This window comes from Salvelinus sp. IW2-2015, linkage group LG9, assembly GCF_002910315.2.
Source record: "Salvelinus sp. IW2-2015 linkage group LG9, ASM291031v2, whole genome shotgun sequence".
Lineage (NCBI taxonomy): Eukaryota > Metazoa > Chordata > Actinopteri > Salmoniformes > Salmonidae > Salvelinus > Salvelinus sp. IW2-2015.
The window spans coordinates 10,091,979-10,105,330 of NC_036849.1; the positions used below are offsets into that span (position 1 = coordinate 10,091,979).

A 13,352-nucleotide genomic window follows, 5' to 3' on the forward strand; every position below is an offset into this window, starting at 1 on the left:
TTACTTGTGACGCTATGCTAGGCTATGCTAGTCAGCTTTTTTACTGTGGGGGGTGCTCCCGGATCCGGGATGAGTACCAAGTAAAAGTTAAACAGCCATCACTAGCACATTAGAGGCTGCTGCCTATAGGCATAGACTAGAAAACACTGGCCACTTTAAGGAATGGAATACTAGTCACTAGAATAATGTTTACATATCTGGCATTACTCATCTCATATGTATTTACTGTTTTCTATACTATTCGTCTGTATCTCATTCACTTAATAATGTTAGCATGTCTTGTGGAGGTCTACATTTTCTTTCTGAGGTCTTGGCTGATTTCTTTTGATTTTCCCATGATGTCAAGCAAAAAGGCACTGAGTGTGAAGGTAGGCCTTGAAATACATTCTCAGGTACACCTCCAATTGACTCAAATGATGTCAATTCGACCATCAGAAGCTTCTAAAGCCATGACATAATTTTCTGGAATTTTCCAAGCTGTTTAAAGGCACAGTCAACTTCTGACCCACTGGATTTGTGATACAGTGAATTATAAATGAAATAATCTGTCTGTAAACAAATGTTGGAAAAATGACTTGTGTCATGCACAAAGTAGATGTGCTAACCGAATTGCCAAAACTATAGCTTGTTACCAAGAAATTTGTGGAGTGGTTGAAAAACGAGTTTTAATGACTCCAACCTAAGTGTATGTAAACTTCCGACTTCAACTGTAAAAAGTACCAATTAAAAGTTTGGACACACCTACAATGTAGAATAATATGGAAAACTTCCCTAAAACTATGAAATAACACATATGGAATCATGTAGTAACCAAAAAAGTGTTAAAGAAATCAAAATATATTTTAGATTCTTCAAAGTAGCCACCCTTTGCCGTTATGGCAGCTATGCACACTCTTGGCATTCTCTCGACCAGCTTCATGATGATTTATTTTCCAACAGTCTTGAAGGAGTATGCTATGCTGAGCACTTGTTGGCTGCTTTTCCTTGGACTCTGCAGTCCAACTCATCCCAAACCATCTCAATTGTGTTGAGGTCGGGGGATTGTGGAGGCCAGGTTATCTGATGCAGCACTCCATCACTGTCCTTCTTGGTCAACTATCCCTTATACAGCCTGGAGGTGTGTTTGGTCATTTGTCCTGTGATATGATAGTCCCACTAAGCGCAAACCAGATGGGATGGCGTATCGCTGCAGAATGCTGTGGTAGCCATGCTGGTTAAGTGTGACTTGAATTCAAAATAATCACAGATAGTATCACCAGCAAAGCACCCCCGCACATCACACCTCATCCTCCATGCTTCATGGTGGAAACCACACAGGCGGAGATCATCCGTTCACCTACTCTGCGTCTCACAAAGACACGGCTGTTGGAACCAAAAATCTCATGTGACCAGTTTGAAGTACGAGCCTAGTTGGTTTGGCCACAGAAAAAGACAGCAAATACAAAAAGTCAGCAACCATCCCGCTAGCCATGATTGGCTGAGATAATGAGTTGGCTATACATGCCGAGAGATGAGTTGGGATTGGTCTGCCATATAGCACTCTTCTGTCTATTTGAGCTGGTCAGTATGTCTAAGTCATTCTGTCTAGTGCAGCTTTTTTTTAAATGGGTTGTGTATTAAAACTGCTTGTGTATTAAAACTATTAAAACTTTCTGGAGGACTGAGTTTTGAAATCAGTGGAATTCGAGTATGATAGCTAAGGAGATTGAGAAAACACCTGTCTCCGGATTACATCTTCAAACTAAGGGCAACCATGGCATCTGACAGGAGATGCGTCCAAACACGAATGATGTATACTGATAAGATCGTCTAGCTAGCTACATTTTCAAATACTACACTTTCTAATTTTGACAGAAAGAGAGAGATTAATGCAGAGTGGCTACATCATGAGTTATGATTCTGGTTCATTGTTTACCTAGCTAGCTGACGTTAGCTGGCTGGCTTGCTAGTTAACGTTATGTGTATGACCGTATTATTTGTATCTCAAAGCCATTTGCTTCGCTAGCTATGGCCAAATGTTAGCTAGCTAACATTGAACCTGGTTGGTTAGCTACCTGCAGATTCAAGCAGGGTATTAACATCATGAGTTGTGATTCTGGTTCATTGTGTTCCTAGCTAGCTAGCTACATGTCTGAACAAAAGACTCCCCTATGCAACGAACCATTTTGGGTGCATTCGTAAACTCAGTCTGGCCATCGACTTTGATTTCCATCTACTCGTCTGAGTGTACCAGAGAGCGCAGAATAACTGATGAATTTACGAACGCTCAACACCCATTGAATGTGGCCGGTGTCAGTAAACTTCGGCAAAATAGCATAATTAAATTGGTACCAGCAGCACAGTTACAGTCACCAACGCTCTGGATAATATGAAAACAGCCTAACCAGCTCCGCTAGGCGAGTGAAATGGTCAGATTGGGGTGTTCTCTCATCATGTGTCTGGAAGTAGCTAGCAAGCTAGCCAATGTTAGCCAGTTAGCTCGGGTGCTAGACTGCCTGCCGTTGTGAGGTCAGAATGTTCGGATCAACTCTACTAAATTGGCCAGAGAGTCCGGATGCGGAACGCTCTGAATTTACAAACAGACAATCTGACAGCACAGTGGCAGTCACCAACGGTCTGGATAACATAACAGCCTAACCAGCACTGCTAGGGCGAGTAATGCTCAGTGAGCTGTTCTATCTCACTTATATGTCTGTAAGTAGCTAGCAAGTTAGCTTGGGTGCCTGACTGCTGTAAGTACATTTGGATCAACCCTTAAAGAGAAGGGTACGGCTAAAGCTTAAGAGGGCGTGAACGATGGGTATAGACAAAGAAGGTCTCTCCAAAAGTAGTACCAAAACGTTTTTCCAAAAGTGAGTTTACAAGTTTATTACCTTTCAAAGCAAATTACTTTTCCATTGTTCCTCAACTGTAGTGTATGATATGAAACTGTAGTGTTTGTAGCTCTGAGTCTCTACTTTTATCCTATTATTTGAGATTCCTCAAAGTAGCCACCCTTTGCCTTGATGACAGCTTGGCACACTCACTCTTGGCATTCTCTCAACCAGCTTCATTGGGTAGTCACCTGGAATGGACTTAATGTAACAGGTGTGCCTTGTTAAAGTTAATTTGTGGAGTTTCTTTCCTTCTTAATGTGTTTGAGCAAATCAGTTGTGTTGTGACAAGGTAGGGGTGGTATACAGAAGATTTGGTAAAAGACCAAGCCCATATTATGCCAAGAACAGCTCAAATAAGCAAAGACAAACGACAGTCCATCATTACTTAAAGACATGAAGGTCAGTCAATGCAGAAAATGTCAAGAACTTGGAAATTTTCTTCAAGTGCTATGATGAAACTGGCTCTCATAAGGACCGCCACAGGAAAGGAAGACCCAGAGTCACCTCTGCTGCAGAGGATAAGTTCATTAGAGTTACCAGCCTCAGAAATTGCAGCCCAAAAAATGCTTCAGAGTTCAAGTAACAGACACATCTCAACATCAACTTTTCATAGGAGACTGCGTGAATCAGGCCTTCATGGTCAAATTGCTGCAAAGAAACCACTATTAAAGGACACCAATAATAAGAAGAGACTTGCTTGGGCCAAGAAACATGACCAATGGACATTAGACCAGTTGAAATATGTCCTTTGGTCTGATAAATTTGAGATGTTTTATTCCAACCACTATGTCTGTGAGACGCAGAGTAGGTGAACGGATGATCTCTGCATGTGTGGTTCCCATCGTGATGCATGGAGGAGGAGGTTTGATGGTGTGGTGTGCTTTGCTGGTGACACTGTTGGTGATTTATTTGGAATTCAAGGCACACTTAACCAGCATGGCTACCACAGCATTCTGCAGCATCACGCCATCCTTTCTGGTTTGCACTTAATGGGACTATCATTTGTTTTTCAACAGGAAAATGACCCAAAACACACCTCCAGGCTGTGTAAGGGATATTTGACCAAAAAGGAGAGTGATGGAGTGCTGCAGCAGATGACCTGGCCTCCACCATCACCCTACCTCAACCTAATTGAGATGGTTTGGTATGAGTTGGACTGCAGAGTGAAGGAAAAGCAGCCAACAAGTGCTCAGAATATGTGGGAACTCCTTCAAGACTGTTGGAAAAGCATTCCAGGTGAAGCTGGTTGAGAGAATGCCAAGAGTGTACAAAGCTGTCATCAAGGCAAAGGGTGGCTACTTTGAAGAATATAGAATACGTTTTGATTTGTTTAACACTTTTTCGGTTACTACATTATTCCACGTGTTATTTCATAGTTTTGATGTCTTCAATATGATTCTACAATGTAGAAAATAGTAAAATTTAAATAAAAAAAACTTGAATGAGTAGATGTGTCCAAACTTTTGACTGGTACTGAAGATTCTTCCATGCAGCCTGGTATATTCTCAATTTGCAAAAAGTGAGGGAGCATCTTATTTAAGCAACATACCAACTCTAAATCAGTCAGGAGCAAGCCAGGTACCCCAAGAAGTAATGAATATGAATTTTTTAGGCTATATTGTTAATATTTCAAGGCCATAATTTAAGAAATCAATTGTGAAGCATTTGTGATACGCTACAGGATGGCAGTAGAACTTAGCATTCTAACAACACACCAACAACAGCAGTTCAACAACATGCCTATAAATTTAGCATTTGGCTGTATAAAATGTAATATACAGTATATATTTTTACTTGGAATTAAATAATAATGAAACCAAAAATGCCTTATTAGGCTATACAGTCATTCTACAGCGTCTTTGAATTCACTTTTAGAAACACCGGTTTGGCCGGTCTTTGGTTTGAGGATCATGTGGTGAGCTATGCATTCCTAGTTGGTTAAATTAGCCTAGCAGATGCTGTTATATTCCCGTGCCCTACTCAGTCAATACACATCTATTTTGTAACAACAATATCATGGTATGAAATAGAAAATTATAGTTTTGCACTGTTCTAAACCTAGACTATTTTTTAACAATAGCCTGTATAGAAATCAAAACGTCTCTGGTGCTGGAACATGCGCTCATTCATTGTCATACAATGTTGCGGAATTGAAAAAAATATTATCTCCAGTTATGTAAAATGACATAGAATTACATGGAATTAGATCATTAACAAAATGGCATTTTTTCTCGGACCGCAAATAAGACGATAGATTCATGCAGTGCTTTTACAGATTCATGCAGTGCTTATCTGTGGTGGTCTGCAAATCCACAACCTTCTGGCTACTTTGCCATGTAACGCTTAGAAATCAAAGAACCGTTTCTAAAACTGAATGTCTAAGGCTATGGTCTGGATCCTGGACTTCCTGACGGTCTGCCCCCAGGTGGTAAGGGTAGGTAACAACACATCGGCCACGCTGATCCTCAACACGTGGGCCCCTCAGGGGTGCGTGCTCAGTCCCCTCCTGTACTCCCTGTTCACCCATGACTGCATGACCAAGCCTGACTCCAACACCATCATCAATTTTGCCAACAACACAACAGTCGTAGGCCTGACAATGATGAGACAGCCTATAGGGAGGAGGTCAGAGACCTGGCAGTGTAGTGGCAGGACAACATCCTCCTTTAACGTGATCAAGACAAAGGAGACGATTGTGGACTACAGAAAAAGGAGGACCGAGCACACCTCCATTCTCATCGACAGGGCTGTAGTCGAGCAGGTTGAGAGCTTCAAGTTCCTTTGGTGTCCACATCACCAACAAACTATCATGGTCCAAACACACCAAGACAGTTGTGAAGAGTGTACGACAATGCCTATTCCCCCTCAACAGACTGAAAAGATTTGGCATGGGTCCTCAGATCCTCAAAAAGTTCTACAGCTGCACCATCGAGAGCATCCTGACTGGTTGCATCACAGCCTGGTATGGCAACTTCTCAGCCTCCGACCGTAAGGCACTACAGAGGGTAGTGCTTACGGCCCAGTACATCACTGGGGCCAAGCTTCCTGCCATCCAGGACCTCTATACCAGGCGGTGTCAGAGGAAGCCCCAAAACATTGCTAAAGACTCTAGCCACCCTAGTCAAAGACAGTTCTCTCTAATACCGCACCACAAGCAGTACCGGAGTGCCAAGTCTACGTCCAAAATGCTTAACAGCTTCTACCCCCAAGCCATAAGACTCCTCAACAGCTAATCAAATGGCTACCCGGACTATTGGCATTCTCCCTCCCTCCCCAATTTTTTACTTCAGTTTATTTTTGTAAATACTTTAACACTTTTTTTCTTAAAACTGCATTGTTGGTTAAGGGCTTGTAAGTAAGAATTTTATTGTAAGGTACCTGTTGTATTTGGTGCATGTGAAAAATAACATTTGATTTGAGTGAAGGTAAACTTTAAGCATGTTATCCGCTATGTTTGCATTATTATTTTGGGTATAGGGTAGGGTCACAAATGTGCTATGTAGAAAGAACATGCTTCTCTAACATGCTGAATAAGGAATAATGTCAGCTCTAGTCACGGTTTCTATCTGCAACGTTCAAGAACGTTTTGCAACTGAACGTGGCCCTGGTATCATTACTTGTAGCCTATATGCAAACATTTGGTAGCACAGAAATTTAAAGCAAAATGGATAACAAACAATTTGACTAAATCCCTCTTGCCACAATATCTGACTGTGTAAATAACTTTATTTTGAGTAAAAGCCAAATCATGCTTGATTCGAAAATGTGGTCGGAGTCTTCGGATGGAGGGTGTGAATGAATTGCGGAGCCTCCTGAGGCCAAATCAAGCTCCGTACTGCATCGTTGTGCGCCTCTCCAATGTTGTAATAATACGAAGGGCTCCGTATCGCTCCGCATTGACATGATTGGTTGACGGTAGGTGGGGACAGTATGTCCTGTATAAACACAAACTCACTTCTTTGACAACTTCCTTCACAATAGCTCTCCTCTGCTCCGCTAAGTGCAAGAACTATGAAAGCCCTGACGCTTCTCAGTAAATGCTGTATGGCCATGGATTGACCGTGCAGAGCTTGTCAATGTGACTTAATCTTGAGCACATGGACCAGGACTCAAGAACGGGTACTCAGGACTTCAGCCATAGGGACTTGTGACTCGACTCATGACTCGACCGTCGGTAACTCGGACTCGAGCACAGGGGACTTGGGACTCGATTTGTAGTTACTGGATGAAACAGTCATTAGGTCTGTTTCAAAGTCATTAGCCCCCATTCTACTTTTAGACATCAATATGGCTGCGGCGTCTGTGGAACGTTGATAACAATGGCAATGACACGACCGAGTGACCGAGGTACAACCCAGACTACTTTGCATCAACATCTGGTGATTGTGCTACTCTCTCTCGCTCTCTTTTTTTTCTCTGTACTTGTGTATGTCTGTTTGTTTTTTATGTAATGTGCACTATCTATATAGGCTGAATGAGGAATTTGCATGGCCAGATAATTGTTATACTGAACAAAAATATAAATGCAACATGCAACAATGACAAAGATTTTACTGAGTTACAGTTCATATAAGGAAATCAATACATTTAAATAAATAGATTAGGCCCTAATCTATGGATTTCACATGACTGGGCAGGGGCGCAGCCATGGCTGGGCCTCGGAGGGCATATGCCCACCCACTTGGGAGCCAGGCCCAGACAATCAGTTTTTATTACAGACAGAAACACTCCTCAGTTTCATCAGCTGTCCGGGTGGCTGGTCTCAGACGATCCCGCAGGCGAAGAAGAAGCCGGATGTGGAGGTCCTGGGCTGGCATGGTTAGACCTGGTCTGCGGTTGTGAGGCTGGTTGGGGCGTACTGGTATATTCTCTAAAACAACGTTGGAGGCGGCTTATGGTCGAGAAATGAACATTAAATTCTCTGGTGGACATTCCTGCAGTCAGCATGTCAATTGCACAATTCCTCAAAACCTGAAACATCTGTGGCATTGTGTTGTGTGACAAAACTGCACAAGTGGCCTTCTATTGTCCCCAGCACGTTGGACCTGTGTAATGATCATGCTGTTTAATTATCTTGGATTATCTTGGCAAAGGAGAAATGCTCACTAACAGCGATGTAAACACATTTGTGCACAACATTTTAGAGAAATATGCTGTTTGTGCGTATGGAACATTTCTGGAAGCTTTTATTTCAGCTCATGATACATGGGACTAACACTTTACATGTTGCATTTATATTTTTGTACAGTATATAGACGTTTGTCTGTAACATAGATGCAGGGAGTCAGGAAGCAAGTGCAGTTGGTGAGTTTAATGACAGAGAACATTGAACAATAGGAAACAAGAAAAGCGTCTAAACCTGGAAACATAAACAATATATCATTAAACTCACTAACTACACTTGATTCCTAACTCCCTGCATTTACGTTACAAAATATTGCCTTGTGGGTGATAACAATGGAGTGCTATATAAAGGGGAAGTAATCAGGGAGGTGATGAAGTCCAGGTGTGCATAATGAGGTGCAGGTGTGCGTAAGGATGGGTTGCCAGGACTGGAGATTAGTAGAAAAATATGTTTTGTCGGACAAGGGTATGTACAGTATGTTTGTGCACATGGGAGTCAGTGATTTATATTTACTGTAGGTCAATGAGGCAATACAAATGTAACGTGACCAAAATGAAAGGGCATTTAGTTGACTAAGATGGCCCACTGTTTGTCATTGACAATAACTAGACTATATCATTATTGAAATGACAGAAATGTGACTAAGTCTTAATGATATTTTGCCAAAATGACTAAGACTTAAAAAGAGTGTAAAATGTAACACTGGTGCCATTTGTGATGCAACCATAGGCTGGGAAGACAAGGGCTTTAAGTTGTGGCCTTGACAGGTTCTTCAGCTCTGGGTAATGTTACAGAATTATCTGTCAACATTTGACAACAACGTCACACACACTGTGTTGTTTACAGTGTCCATACTGTTGGACACCTGGGGCCTGTTGCACAAAAGTAGAATTAAGACATCCGGGATAAATGACTCAGCTGAGCTCAATGAAGCCAAAACATGTGCGTCCAGGCTTAATTGGTTGCACAAAGACCAAGCCAGGATGAGCAGACACGGATTCATTAAGCCAGGTGAAACCAATCCTGGATAGGTGCGCGCTCACGGCTCACTCAAATAGACCCCGCCACAGATCACAGATTAACTGATTTACCATGGCAACTAGAGCCGCGTACTTTTCCCCGTCGGAAGCACAAATCCTCATGGAGGCATACGAGGAGGTAAAAGATATAATTAAGAGAAAGGCAACACCGCCACAGTGATAAAGCAAAGAGAAAAAAGCGTGGCAAAGTATTGCAGACCGCCTGAATGCGTAAGTAGTGCACAATTACACACACTCACCGCTCCGCTGAAACATCACAATTACAATTCAAATATTTAATTCACATCTCCAAAAATGCAGTTGTACTGTAATTATGAAACGGTTAAATTTTTAATTGAAATGCACTGCAGATGATGAAATTGTGTAAAGTACTCCATCACACTGTATAAAGCTATGATACATTTTTGATATTTTTACTGAAAACAAGACAAAAATACAAGTAATTTTTTGCAGTGTGACTCCATTAAATGTGTGTGTGTGTGTGTGTGTGTGTGTGTGTGTGTGTGTGTGTGTGTGTGTGGTGTGTGTTGGTGTGTGTGTGTGTGTTGTGTGTGTGTGTGGTGTGTGTGTGTGTGTGTGTGTGTGGTGGTGTGTGGTGTGTGTGTGTGTGTGTGTGTGTGTGTGTAGATTAAACATGAACGGGCCAAAACGGACATGGCAGCAGGTCAAAATCAAATACAAGAACATTCTGCAGAAATGGTATGGCCCCCTGACTAATATTTAACAAAGCACAAGCATATATTGTACCCAGAAGGTGCCTGCTCACACATTGTCTGTACTGTTTTAGCAGTGAAAAAGAATACCCACAGACAAGGCACGGGTGGTGGGTCACCAAAGGCTGACCTTCCCCAGCGAGGACATGGCCTTGGAGCTATAAAGGCAGGCCCGTCTTAGAGGGGATCCCTGGGGGAAAGAGACGAGCAATGGTTCCTCCCAAGATGCCACCCGCTTCATTCAAGGTATGTCCTTCCATCTCTACATGGGATACAACCACATTCATATTGAATCAATTTGGACTGTCTGACTTTGGTTTACCTATTGCCTTGCAGTGTCTGGCAGCACTGTGTTCCTGTTAGAGCCACCAGCACACGCACCAGACGATGCTGATCCAGTGAGTACTCCATCAAAGGCATACTGTAGGCCTGGCATGTCTTGTCTACTAGCTTCATATGAATCCGATTAAATGTGATAGGGTGAAGGCCCCAGTGCAGCAGCAACAGCACATGATGGGACGATGATGAGGAGGAGACCATCTCTCTGGATTCAGAAGGCATGAGGTATCATGTTAAGACTGTGAAAAGTACTATTTACTCTACAATGGTGAGGAGTCCTCATCAAAATCAAAAAATCTAATTTCTTTTACAGACCCAGATGCTATACAGTGGGAAAACCAGCCTGGCAACATAGTGCGTATTAATAAAAGGAACCACACATCCTGCCAAATTCCAGCTGCCGCTAATTGTATTGTGTTCACAGAGCTCACAAGCTATCAGAAAGTTGTATGGCACCCACCTCCGGCGCCAAATAGAACTGGCAGAACATAGACATTCAGTACAAGAAGAAAAAGATGGAAAATCTTGCACTGGAGTCCGAAATAAAAAAAGAGGACATTAGGAAACTGGACCTTGAAATAAAAAAACTTGAGAGGGAGGTGAGATATGCCTTCAATGTACACTGTATGCTAACTGTACACAAATGTATTAATCATTATTTTTCTTTCCTCCCCCAGCTCCAAGAAGATGACACAGCTCAAAATAAAATTAGGTATATTCTCGTAAAGTCAAGTGAGCCATGACATATGAGCTCTTATTGTGGAGCACACAGGACGGTGGCATCTTTCTAAGTTTTTTTTTATTTTCCCAGCAATCAGTACAACCAAGTCATCGTTATAAGGCATCGCCCTCTTTTGCCCACCCCCCCAGCACCAGGTGTGGCCACTAGCCTATATGAAGGCCCAAAATTGTGTGTTTCCTTTCTGCTCTGACAATGGCATGCCCATTCGTGCGAGATGTGGTGGATGAAGAAGCACTTGTGCTGAGGAGAGCCTTCAGGCGAGAAAGGGTCTTCAGGACCGGTTGGACCCACTGGCCTTCCCTGATGACCATCTATATGAAAGATACAGGTTTTCTGCAGATGGCATCAGGTATCTATGCAGACTAGTGGGTCCCAGGATTAAGCACCGGCACTGCACGGAGCCATGCACTGAGTGTGGAGCAAATGGTTTGTGTGGCCTTGCGCTTTTTTGCTAGTGGAGCCTTCCTGTACTCAGTGGGGGATGCAGAACAGCTGAACAAGGCCACAATTGCCGCAAATAAGGAGTGTGTGTCTGGCTATCAAAGCTTAGCAGATGTCTTCATCTCCTTCCCTGGCCACAGAAGACTCTGTGACATCAAAGAGGAGTTCTATAGGATTGCAGGTAAGAGGATCTACAAATTACAGGACAACTGTTAACACATAAGTAGATACTCATTACTTTGTGTGACAGGTTTCCCCAATGTCATTGGTGCAGTGGACTGCACACACATAAGGATAAAAGCCCCCTCAGGTGCCCATGAGGCCGATTTTGTGAATAGGAAATCCTTTCACAGCATTAATGTTTCAGGTGAACATAATTTTGTATTGTCCATTGACGAACACTCTGCATTGCCAGTGATGTGCATTGATTGGTGTAATATTCCTCATCTTATGATTTCAGATGGTCTGCAATGCTGACTGTGTGATCAGCAATGTTGTGGCAAAATGGCCTGGCTCAGTCCATGACTCCAGAATCTTTCGGGCCTCTGAAATCTATCAGTGCCTATCACAAGGTAAGCCACACACCCCTATTTATAACCATCATGGCTGTGTCAAGAATATCACTGTGTTTATGAGGTAGTAATGATGAGATTTTGTTGGACAGGTGAATTCTCTGGTGTGTTGCTGGGAGACAGGGGTATGGCTGCCAGCCTTTTCTCCTGACACCTTTCACAGACCCCCAGGACCCCCAGGAAGCACAGCAGGCCTACAACCATGCCCATGCCAGGACCAGGCCAGAGTTAAATGACCTTTGGCCTCCTGAAGGCACGCTTTCACTGCCTTCACAAATTAAGGGTCAGCCTGTTAGGGCATGTGATATTACTGTGGCTTGTGCTGTCCTCCACAATGTGGCCTGCCTGAGGAAGGAGAGGCCCCCAGAGTGCCACACCCATGGACTGGGACAATCCGGCATATCTTCCCTGATGACGACAGTGGTCGGCTGCTGAGGACCAATATGTGTTGAATTATTTTAGTTAGTATGTGTGCTTTCAATTTTGGTTAAATATGTCCTGCGGTGGCAGAGGAATTTGGGTTTTTTGGGTTCGTTTTTTGACGAATTTGGCCTCTTTATGATGTTTGTGCGGTATACTGTGTGTAATACAAGGCTGCAGGGAGGCTACTGCATCCATTCATTTGTCTGTTCAGTTGATGTGTATGGATTTGTCCTGCATTTATTTTAGTGTGCAGACATGCAGCAGGGTGTGTTATATACAGACTTTGAATGTGTATGTATCATTTTGTATAATATGCTTGGATTCTGTGCTTTCCATCTTGTAGAGTCACTGTGACTTCAGTTTTCGAAAGGAGCTGATGGTTTACCTGCTTTGTTTTGTCCTTATTCAATAAAGGGAACATAATGTTACACATTGTGTTTTTTATATTCATATGGAATGTGTATTTGTTTATATGACAGAGTACTAGGGCCTGAAGAAAGGGAAGAAAAAGGATAAAGTCATAAATTTATGAGGCTGGTTCTTTCTGCAGAAAAGCTACATTATTGTTTTTACAGTTTTGATACTTATGAACAATGTGATACTTAATATTCTGGCACATCAGCATGTCTTTGTTTATGAAACCATACTGAAGTACAATTTTCACGAAATGCCCACATCTGTCATTTTAACAACTGTCCTCCTTTAAACAACTGGTTACAATATTATGACTTGTGTTTTTTTCCCCTCTGTGGCCCTAATATTCTATCATTTTATATATAGCCTTATAGTCTATGGGAAACTGTAAATTATCTAATGATAGCAACATATCTAAAAATCATTTTTATCCAAAATCAATTGCGAAATGTAAGTGATCACAACGGTTTAAATAATAACAGTGGGTCTAGTTATATGTGATAACAATGTATAGTGAGCAGTGAAATAACTATTGGTTTCCATTTGTGGTGACTGCTGACTGACATTAGGGATGAGATTAAATAGATCCTGGAATTTAGCCTGGTCTGGAGCAGGCTAGCTCCACAGAATAAATCTCCATGGTAATTTATACCATAACATATCCTCC

At 42.3% G+C, this 13,352-nt stretch overlaps 2 long non-coding RNA genes across 2 annotated transcripts; both read left to right on the forward strand.

Moving 5' to 3' along the window:
• The first annotated feature begins 10,403 nt into the window (after window positions 1–10,403).
• LOC139028200 (uncharacterized) lies at window positions 10,404–11,193 on the forward strand. The gene is made up of 3 exons (XR_011480387.1): window positions 10,404–10,447; window positions 10,518–10,692; window positions 10,771–11,193. It is a non-coding gene; the product is annotated as an uncharacterized lncRNA (long non-coding RNA).
• A 170-nt stretch (window positions 11,194–11,363) lies between these two features.
• Window positions 11,364–12,040, forward strand: LOC139028201 (uncharacterized). Its single transcript, XR_011480388.1, has 3 exons — window positions 11,364–11,457; window positions 11,737–11,848; window positions 11,941–12,040. It is a non-coding gene; the product is annotated as an uncharacterized lncRNA (long non-coding RNA).
• Window positions 12,041–13,352: the final 1,312 nt, after the last annotated feature.